This window comes from Crassostrea angulata, chromosome 6 (assembly GCF_025612915.1).
Source record: "Crassostrea angulata isolate pt1a10 chromosome 6, ASM2561291v2, whole genome shotgun sequence".
NCBI lineage: Eukaryota > Metazoa > Mollusca > Bivalvia > Ostreida > Ostreidae > Magallana > Magallana angulata.
Window position 1 is genome coordinate 56,219,084 of NC_069116.1, and position 11,614 is coordinate 56,230,697.

Consider the following 11,614-nt stretch of genomic DNA (forward strand, 5'->3'; position numbering starts at 1 on the left):
GTGTGTAAAAATTGTGAGAACCATCCCTTGCAGAAACTAAAAGAATATTGCTTTGATACGATATAATTTAAGTTATAAGAGTCTATTCAAATATTCCCTCTACCATTTTTCCATTCCCGAGTGAAATCTTCTTCTTATGGAACTGAGTTTAAAACAAAGAGCAAAATTGTTATGCGATTGCAGACAGCACTTCTTATATATTGACTGTGCGACTATGCGTATCCCTCAAGTTAGTGAGAGCGGTTTCTGTTTTGGTTATTCCACCAATGATTTGTCTATATTAAGCACACTTTGACTGCTGGTGTCCTGACAGTTTATTATACAGGGTCCCTACAATTCTATGGGGGTGTGAATTTTATCATTCTCTCTACTGTCAAGCGAAGTGACAATCATTTAATAATTATAACTCCGTAATTATGAATAGGGGACAAAAAACCTTACAGGAATATAAAAGTATCAATGATTTACTAACATTACATTTCATTATTCAAATTTTTCAAAAGAGTTTTATGTCATTTGCCAATCACAAGCAAATCATCAAATCAAAATATCCAAGCATAAATTTAAAGTCATTCATTATCTGGCCCATTTATATATAAGCATCTTCATGTACTAAATCATCATCCCCTGTATATCTGCCAGCATTTAATTTTTAACAAATACATGGTTTTTTTTTTGGTTTTCTAATGAAAAAGGAAAATACATATCTCAAATTTGGTTTAACAATATAATCTGGAAATCAATTTCTTTTGTTAAGAGAGATAGTACTCCTTAATGTTTCCAATTTATTCCTGCATATGTACTGGAATTTTTACAATAATGAAGTAAATCAGTAATGTTTGTTCTTTTGGTTATTTTTTGTGATTTTGTTTTACTACATTTCTGCATGGTAATTTAAAATTTTTACAACATGAAAATGGTAGCAAAAGATCATCATGAAAAAAAAAAAGAATATGATCTACCTAAATAATGTCTTCCATGATAGATATTTGAAAGTAAACATCTACTAATTAGTACTGTATAATTATATTGGATGATTACCGTACATGAACATAGAGAAGTTAAGGTGTATCATGCAGAAGCAGTGTACGTTCTCCCAGGACCGGTCCCGCTCATTGTGACACATTAATGGTGTTCTTCAAAGCCAAGGAAAGACAATTTGTCGCTTTTCTGGATATCCTTTTTTTTTTGCTTGTCACAAAATTTGTGAAAACGGGGTAAAATGTGTAACATTTTATTTGCATCCGTTACGTTTGGGAATTTTCAAAAGTTTTTAAAGGAAACAAATGTAGATATAATTTCTGTATATTGTTTATTTTGCGATGTGAAATTAATCATAACAAAGAAAAAATGGAATTCACGTCATTATGAAAATAATCATAAGTATGGTTTGTCCTTCACCTTTTGACCTGGCGCATGGACTTTTCTGTATGACATTTGATGCTTGACTTGATGCAACATACCTCAAGAGTGTTGCAACATATGAATATGTTGAAATTTTTATACACTATAGTCTAAACAGCATACATGTATTTGATATCAAAGCTGAATTAATGGATGCATAAAGGGTACAATATATAAAAAACAGTATATGCACTTTACTTGATTTTGATAAGAACAAAATCATTCAAGCAGTAGCAATTATTCAAATGTTATCGAATTGCCACATGATATAACATTTAGATCAAAGATCTGTGAATTTCCAAAGAGTAGTGCGTACTTTAGAAGGTGTGATAAATGAGTGACGTACCAATTAAATGCGCCAATATCTACTGGATAACGCTAAACTCCCAAGTGAGAGAGTGTATCAACAGTCAAATATGTCACAACTTTTAGTACCATGACCTTATGTGTATTAATGCGTCTTAATATTCAAATATTTCTTTTCCTCCTTTTTCATACTTTCAAATCAATATGACTGTCGTATTTATATATACAGTTGATGTATTTTTTCTTAAAAGTAGCATAAGTATCTATTGCAATCTTAGTTTTCTTGGAGGGGTTTTTTATATTGTACATGTAATTATTTTTTTAGGGGGGGGGGGGGGGTATGCAGAGAATTTGATTTCTGATTTAAAAAGGATGCTTGTGTATATTTTATTGACAATTCACATTCAAGTATTTCATCAAGTAAAATAGAGCTCTGTATCTTTGCTAATTCAATCTTTTGCTTTAAGTATACTGTAAATAAATCACTCAAAATAACATCTTTTCTACAATGATAACGAGTGCTTAATTGCTAAAAATTACAATAAACCTTTCAAAAAAGATTTTGAATCGTACAAATTTTTTCTAAATTTAACAGAAAGTAATTATTAATTGCCACTATTTTTAGTGAAAAATTGTTTTTTCCCAAGAATCTAAAAAATCTCATTAATTCTTCAGTAATGCAAACAATGGAGCCTTTATAATTTTGAATTAAATCAAAATGAGTTCCTCATAAAACATGCACTGAGGTGATGAAACTAAATTAGTACCAACAACTTTGTTAAATAATCTTCTAATGACACCGAGTCTCGTAATGCTGTTTTATTAATCGACTTTTGGCGCCTCTGACGTCCACTTGGGACCATGCACTACCAGGAATCATTTATGACCAACATTTCTCAAGAGACAGAAATCTTTATTGATAAATGGGTGCCAATTTCTTTAAATTAGGTGAATTATAAATTTATATCAAATTAAAAAATAAAATCAAACAGCATTTTTCGTCCTAAAGATGCAAAATATATTTTTAAACAACTCAACTCCAAAAATCTTTAAATCCACCCCTTTCTGAAATGTACAAAAACAGGGGGTAAGCGAAAACAAAAGTAACATTCTTTTTGAAAGGTCGTAGGGGGTCAGCTTTGTTGCTTAATCCGTGGACAGAGCTGTCCAGATGATGGATCATAATAAGGCCACCTTGCTAATTCATGTTGCCCCTGCCCCACAACTGTCCATCCTGTCACCTAGCTGATGGATGGCCTGGTAGTGTCAACCAAACTCAACTTTACGATCACAAATTTCTTGATATTGCGTAACAGTCATCATCATGAATCACATCACAACGCGCCAAAAATAACTGTTAATAAATGACTCCGAATTTTATGACCATTCATTCCCTCAATGCCGCTGCAATCTTAAAATTTATTTTGAAAACTTAATTATTCATGAATCTTGATAAATATTGATGGTGGTTCTGAGAATTTTTTGGTATTTCGTTACTTTTGTAATGACGTTATTCTCTTTTGGACGACATTTAAGTTTGATGAGAGTTTCTAATTATTAATGACTTCATGCAGCTTCTTTTGGATTATTAAATTAAGATTATGGGTATTAATTAAGAGGTAGAGAAGTCATTGGACATTAAGACTCCTGTCTGTCATGCATGTGAGAAAATGAGTTATCTGCACTTGTCACAGAAGTTATGAAACTGTACGATGCAATACACAAAGACGTAAAAAAAAATTCCCTCTGGCTAAAAAACTACAACTGTATATAAATATCATAAAAGTATTAATGACATACTATCATGCAACAACAGTAACAAGTAGGTCATCAGGGGTCATGACCTTACAAACCATATACCGCAATAAAAGGTCACTTAAATCTTTCCGATCAATGAAGTGACATAAGGTCAAAGGCAAAGTAAAGTGATGGAAAATCTTGTCAAAAATGGCATTATCTAAAGAAATAGACAACATGAATAAGACAGACAAATCTTTTCAACATAGGACAATATATGTATTTTTATTTTACTTATCTAAATGACTGATAGAAAAAATTATTGATACAATATGTAGTATCAAGATTTCAATTTAATTCTCATGTGTTTAAATATTTGTTACATTAAACAAATACTCATTTTAGTTTCAGTGAAATTTGAAACGTGTGATTTTATAATAATCAAATTGATGCAGATTTAGGTGTGCTCCTTGGCTATTCACATTAAACAAAGACAATGAAGTGGATTTTGAATTATTTTTTTTCAAAATCTAATTTCTGAACTGCCTCAGCATGCAGGGCTGAAGAAGTGCTTTATGCAGACACTGTGACTATCAAAACAGAGTTACTTTTTCAAACATGCATAACTTTAACATAGCACTCAAGATTATTCAAATTTACAGCAATAAATTAAAACCTGTTTAGCCAAGCCAATCAAATTGAGTGTTATAGTCAAAATTGATTCAGAATTATTTATAAGTGATATTAATTTTAATACAGCAATAACTATTGCATTACACTTCTTCATCTACAATAAATACTCAACATTTTGTGGTTTTTAGGAACAACAGTTTCTGTAATTTTTAAACTGCACTACAATTCATTAGTTTAGCAAAAATCTATTTATAGAGGACCAGGGTTTGAAATTATTTGAAAATGCAATTTCAGTTGCCAGCATGGCAATTAAAATTTTGAAACAAATATTTTGTTTCGAGTTTTATCCAATCGTTTCCTTTTTTCATTTCCCCATAGGTCGTATGAAAGTGTGGGCAACTAAATTTGGATGTGGGCCCCTGGGATGGAACAGCTCCCATCTGGCAAGCAAAAGTTTCAAGTTAGTTTGAAACCCTGAGGACTCTAAACATCTGTTGTAATACTGTACTTGATGCAAAAAATATAAAAACTCATATTGCATGTCATTGAATCAAGTAAGTGTTTGAAGACTCCACCTACAGTATTTGTTTATGTGAAAACCGTCTGATTTGCAGCGACATTGGGAGACAGTTCCGATTCCTTCTTCCCAATTTGGTAAATCATGCTAAAGTTCAGATCTACATGCCTTCAATCTGTCAATGGGTTACTTATATAGGATGGAGGTCAGCCCTAGGTTAACTTGATCTGGCCAACATAATAAAGAATTATTGTGGACAACCTGACAGGAAGGAGTCATAACCATAAATCAGGTCTGAGCTGAATCAGCAGTCGATTCAGATCAAAGCGACAAGCATGTCTCCTAGACAATCGCACACTGTCTAGCTGTACACACTCATCAGCAGTCGATTCAGATCAAAGCGACAGGCAGGTCTCCTAGACAATTGCACACTGTCTAGCTGTACAAACTCATCAGCAGTCGATTCAGATCAAAGCGACAAGCATGTCTCCTAGACAATCGCACAATGTCTAGCTGTACACACTCATCAGCAGTCGATTCAGATCAAAGCGACAAGCATGTCTCCTAGACAATCGCACACTGTCTAGCTGTACAAACTCATCAGCAGTCGATTCAGATCAAAGCGACAAGCATGTCTCCTAGACAATCGCACAATGTCTAGCTGTACACACTCATCAGCAGTCGATTCAGATCAAAGTGACAAGCATGTCTCCTAGACAATCGCACACTGTCTAGCTGTACACACTCATCAGCAGTCAATTCAGATCAAAGCGACAAGCATGTCTCCTAGACAATCGCACACTGTCTAGCTGTACACACTCATCAGCAGTCGATTCAGATCAAAGCGACAAGCATGTCTCCTAGACAATCGCACACTGTCTAGCTGTACACACTCATCAGCAGTCGATTCAGATCAAAGCGACAAGCATGTCTCCTAGACAATTAGACACTGTCTAGCTGTACAAACTCAGTGATCAACAACAAGCATGTCTCCTAGAAAATAATACACTGTCTAGCTGTACAAACTCAGCGATCAACAACAAGCATGTCTCCTAGACAATCGCACAATGTCTAGCTGTACACACTTATCAGCAGTCGATTCAGATCAAAGCGACAAGCATGTCTCCTAGACAATCGCACACTGTCTAGCTGTACACACTCATCAGCAGTCGATTCAGATCAAAGCGACAAGCATGTCTCCTAGACAATTAGACACTGTCTAGATGTACACACTCAGTGATCAACAACAAGCATGTCTCCTAGACAATTGAACACTGTCTAGCTGTACACACTCAGCGATCAACAACAAGCATGTCTCCTAGACAATTAGACACTGCTTTGTTGTACACACTCAGCAATCAACAACAAGCATGTCTCCTAGACAATTAGACACTGTCTAGATGTACACACTCAGTGATCAACAACAAGCATGTCTCCTAGACAATTGGACACTTCCTAGTTGTTCTATACACAGAACTCTTCATCTGTACAAATAGACGATGAATGTACACAGTTTAAATAGAGATGTAAATGGCAGACACTGTCTAATAGGTGACAATGTGTAAAAACACAAGATTTAATTAAGCTTTTAGTGTACACGATGGGGTTTCAACTGTATTGGACATTGTCTTTCTTCTTGATGACACTTAAACAGACTTAAAAAGACATTGTTTACATTCTCACATTTATGGCTAATGGAGAAAACTCAAATTCTAAATCTGGCATGAATAGCCAAGGTTACCTGCTTTAATGTATCAGCAATTAAATATTTGATGTAATGATCCTTATTTGGGTATCAATGGAAGCTTTGATACTTTCAGACAATAAAATTGTCTGGAAACGTAAAATATTGCTGAACAGAGGCTGCTTTTATAACTTTATTCAATACCACAGCATTTAGTATTGCCGGTGACCCTTGAACCTTGATGAGCAAACTTACCTCTCCATTATCTGTGGAAATGACCCAATTTCTTGTTGACGATGCTTTTTACAAATCCCTCTAATCAGTTGTTACAATGTCGAATGTCAGCAGAGTGTGAAGAGAGCATCTGTGTCTTCTGGACTGCAAAAAATACCAAATTCAATTACATCAAATGACAAAAAAATGGCACAAAGTCCCCCAGTACTAATTAACATCAAAATCACATATCCCATTTATGACGTGCACACTAATTTGATTTTTAATACCATAAAGAATTATTATGCAAAGAGGAGATTTGCACTCGACATCTGCAATGGCCAGCTGGTTTTGTCATCAAATAAAAACAACAAAGAAAGCACTTCTTCCAAGAAGTTCAAAGGGAAAAGAAAGAAAAATATCTTTTCTGTAGATTTTGATCCCCTGGTGAAATGAAATGACAGTCTAAAGATACAATTTGATAGTAATCATTACATACAATGCCCCATCCACACTGGATGAGGGCTTTTCTTTTCTTTTTTTTTTTTCAAAAGTCTAGATTTAATACAGTTAAAGGAATATTATTGACAGCTGCCAAACAAAGCTCAATGGAGAATAGCAAACATGCAAATAAAAATGGTGGAAATGTCAGGGATTTTTGTTATTTTCTTGCTAATCAATGCGGAACAACAGGTGAAAACAGGTAAACACACTTCCTACTTCGTGACCAACCCTAAGTCCAGTACTTATCAAAAGTACAGGTAAAAACAACCCTTCTCTGCATTAATGAATTATCATTCCATATAGGCACGTTATATTCAGCCTGAACTGAATTGTATGATTAATTCTATTCATAATTAATTTGACATATGAAGTACTTATTAACTAACCAAGTGTATAATTCATAATTCTGATATTCTGAAAATGATATTTTTCTGGTTGATTAAAAAAATAAATAATATTTGCATTTAAATTACTAATTAAGGAATCAGCTTCCATTAAATGAAAAACAGTTCTATAAATAATTAATACATGTTTTTCATTTTAGGCTTGATATTATTTACAAATCAAGATAGAACAAAGGGGGCTTTTTGGAAAATCTGCTGGGTATTACAGCTGATGACTACAAATATGTTTTCATTTGAAGAAAATAGATATACCGGTATATATATTTTTATAAAGTATGAAAAAAAATCTTAAAGTCCCCGATGAAACACGAAGTGCGATGATACTCCAACGAGTCCTGCACTTTATTGGAAGAGGAAGAAGAAGAAGAACTCTGATTTTCATTTTAAAAAATACTAATAGATATTCATATACAAAAAATATTTATAACATAAATAACTTAAATTAAATATCTAGAATAGCCACTTTTTTTCGGTAAATCTATTCCAGGTATCTCCTTTCCTGGTCATGGATTTGAATATAAATCTTATTATTATAGATACATTTACTTTTAAAAAGCAATTAGTCCAAGCCATAAAAAAAATTGGACATTCACAAGATTCATTGAAGGGGGAGCTGAGAAAAAAACAAAAACCTTTGATTTAATCTGCTTATATCAACACTGAGAGGTCATCTGAACTCTCTGTTTTATGGTGTTTTGTACTGTTCTAATAAAGATTCCTTTACACCTTGTGAAGATGACCACTAAACAAACACAAACTGGCATTTTTTTTTAAAGATGTGATTATCTTGATATTGAAAATTTTAATTTTCAAAAACTTAATGCAATTCATATTAACAAAAGTCCTTGCCATTTGAACTCGGAATCTTAAGGTCAGTATATAGTCAAACGTTTATTTACCGAGCTACAGAGTAAGGCTGAATATCTGGATTAAAATATAGATTTAAATAATTTTAATTATTTCAAATGTAATTTACAAACTCTCATAAAAAGTATAACACATCGTGTGTGAAGGACCTTTTAATATTTGAATTCTGAAAATAACATACCATCTGGGTGAATGAAAAATCATCAAATATTGTTAACCAACTTTTATTACTTTATTTAGCATTTCACTGGAGATAAACTGCTTTGCAACATCTATTTCTTTGGAAAAAAAATCAAGTAAACATCTTTTGCTATTAAAACTGAAGATCCACATCAATTTGTCAGCAATCAAGAGCCATATTACCAAAATAATCTTATCAATTTAAGTGAGACTTTAGAATACTTTATGAAAAATCTTTCTAGCTTTTCTTGAAGGTATTCGTAACAGACTGCACCCAAGATTTGATTTGAATAAATTGAATAAGTGCAACAGGTTAAGTGAGTGTTGAAATATGTTTGTACTGGTATAATGCTTTTAAATAATGAAAGCATTATATACATGTTTCAACCCCCCCCCCCCCCCCCAACCAAACAAAATGCATTAAGGGACATAACTCTTATAGATTTTGTTAAACTATCAAGATTATTGGTTTGTCTTCCCTTTGATTATGTTTATATAAAAAAACAATTAAATTACTTTGTTTTTAATATAAAAACAAAATCCAAGGCAAAAAATGTATATAAATTATATTAAACTACATGTTTTGCATAACATGATTTAATTGATTTTTGTTCAAGACATATACCTCCATGAATTATTAATTTATCTTTCAATAAGTTATCCAATGGTCAGTAATACTAATACACATATACTATACTGGCCAAGGCAGGGGGAGTAGCCATGAATTTTTTAAAGCCAAAATAAATCAGTACATGTAAATTGGAAAGGGTGGGAGAGGGTTGCTAAGTAAATCAGTGATGTAAATGGGGTTGCTAAATCAGTGATTTAAATGCACTCCCAGTTTGATCAACAATAACAAGAGGCCCAAATGCCACATTGTTCACCTGAACTTAGTTTTTGATTACATGCTACAGTATAAACTTCTTCTCCTTTTACTTATTTACTTATATATAAAATTGGGCTACATATTATTATCAAATAACTGAGGATTCTTCCATATACATGTACATATCATTAGGATTGTGATTTTGCTGCTATTCAGGATCATTCAGAAGAAGATTTTTACAAGCTATTCTTATGTGAAAAAAAACCTCTTACTGGTACCCTGTCCTAATTAAAGAGTTTCCTATGTATCAATATAAGTTAAATACATGCATATTATGATCCCACCATTCCCATCCAGGGGTCATGATTTAAACTTACATAATTTTACACTATGTAAAGATGCTTCAATATAAAAATGACAGATTATGGCCTTCCTTTTCTTTAAGACATTTGTTTTTAGATTTTTTTTTTCTGTTGTGGCCCCACCCTAACCCCAAGAGTCATGATTTAAACAAATCATACATGTGAATTGTACTGCTGGCATGCAAATTTTACCATTTTTTTGTCTACCCCAATCAAATCACAATGGATCACCAAAATTTACAGACAAGTGAAAAGCTGTCAATGGGGCACCAGCAAACCAAGTTTCCTTTTAATATGTGAACTGCATCCATAATCCATTTGTCAACCCCGAATTGATAAACACTAACATATCTGGAATAATGGTGTACCCTATATGCAATATTCTGTGAGAAAATGAAAATTTCAACAGCTGGTATTTTTTTCAAAAATTATCCAAAATCACATCACATATAATAGACTAGGCAAGCTCTATCATGGAATCCCATGAAAAAGAGGGGCAGGCCAAGGAACACCTGACAGAGAGATTCGGAGGTGGAAATAAAAAGAATAGGCTATAACTGGAAAAAGGTGAAAAGGACTGCATAGGATAGATAGGCCTGGAGAAATCTTGTCAGTGACATATTCCAAAGCAGGGATACTGTAGTTTCATCAATATTCGTTGAATACCAATTTTCGTGGATCATTGTTATAGGTTGATCCATGAAATTAAATGTACACTGGAGTGCAATTACTATTTACATTTGTATTGATAGGGTCATTGGCGACAAATCTACATATCCTTGAAACAGTGATTTTCACCTTATCGGATTCCATGAAAATCGTTAGCCTTGAAGGCATAATAAAGTTATAGATCAATATAAAAATTATCTAAAAAATGCTCATGGGGATCCTGATTTGAGGTAACTTGAATTTACACTAGCTAAGGATGCCTCCACACAAGTTACAGCTTTTCTGGCCAAATGGTTTTTGAGAAAAAGATTTCAAAAGATGTTTCAAAATGTATTTCTATGTATAAAATTTGATTCTCAATTGTAGCCCCATCCTCTGGGGATTAACTCCGGCAAATTGGTTTTTGAGAAGATTTTTTAAAGCAACAGTTATAAACTTCAATATCTCAAACATGATATCTTGAATACAGTGGATATGTCAAAGGTTTGTAAGTCCCAACCACTTATTTTTTTTAAGTATTTTATCCTAGATATCTTGAATCCTTGAATATCTTGAAGTTTTTAAACAGTCCCATCTATTTCGAGATAACGGAGTTTGACTGTACCAACAATGAAAACTATAAATGTTTTGATTAAGTAAGGAAGACGTACAAAGTGACCAGATATTAGCTCACTTGAGTTTTCAGCTCAGATGAACTTAAAACAACGCCAAAAGAAACCTGAAGAATTATTCTCAGATAAAGAAAAATTCCACACTTGAACTTATGATATTCAGACGTGTATATCTCAAGCCTAAAGACACATTTTCCCTACCAAACTAGTAAAATATCATTAATTCAAATAGCTGTATATTTAAGAACACAGCATATCGATAAATAATGATGTTACATTTGTAATCTTCATCATCATTTTAAAAAATAAGCACCAACAGTTGGTGCTTAGTTGAACTAACCACACACACTGAACAGGACCTGCTTAACCCTTTCGGAGAAAATTCGAACAGCAGGTGCACGTTATCATAATCTTATTTAATATTATATACTTTTCGTGTAAATATGGAACTTAAATTAAAGTTATGGTTGGAAAATTGTGCTTAAAAGAACTATGATATACTTTTCTGGTCTTCTTTCCTCGTCGGAAAAAGAACTGTTTTAGAAAAGCATGGGAGGATTTTTGCTTCGTGCCGTGAAGGAATCAGTCAGTCAACTTCCGGTTTCAATTTCTATTTTCATGTTTACAGTTTTACCGTATACACAAATAAAAACATATATATACAATTTTACGTGAATTTAGTAAATATGAGACATGG

At 32.9% G+C, this 11,614-nt stretch overlaps 1 protein-coding gene across 3 annotated transcripts in view; it reads right to left on the reverse strand.

Moving 5' to 3' along the window:
• Positions 1–11,614, reverse strand: part of LOC128187035 (TOX high mobility group box family member 4-B-like) — a 31,337-nt gene that overhangs the window by 19,605 nt on the left and 118 nt on the right. For 2 of the 3 annotated variants that reach the window (XM_052857108.1, XM_052857109.1), the window contains exon 2: positions 6,537–6,659. The gene's annotated coding sequence lies outside the window, so the exon portion shown is untranslated. Of the gene's footprint in view, positions 1–6,536; positions 6,660–11,418; positions 11,570–11,614 lie in introns of those variants that run through there. The other variant, XM_052857107.1, reaches the window with a different exon arrangement.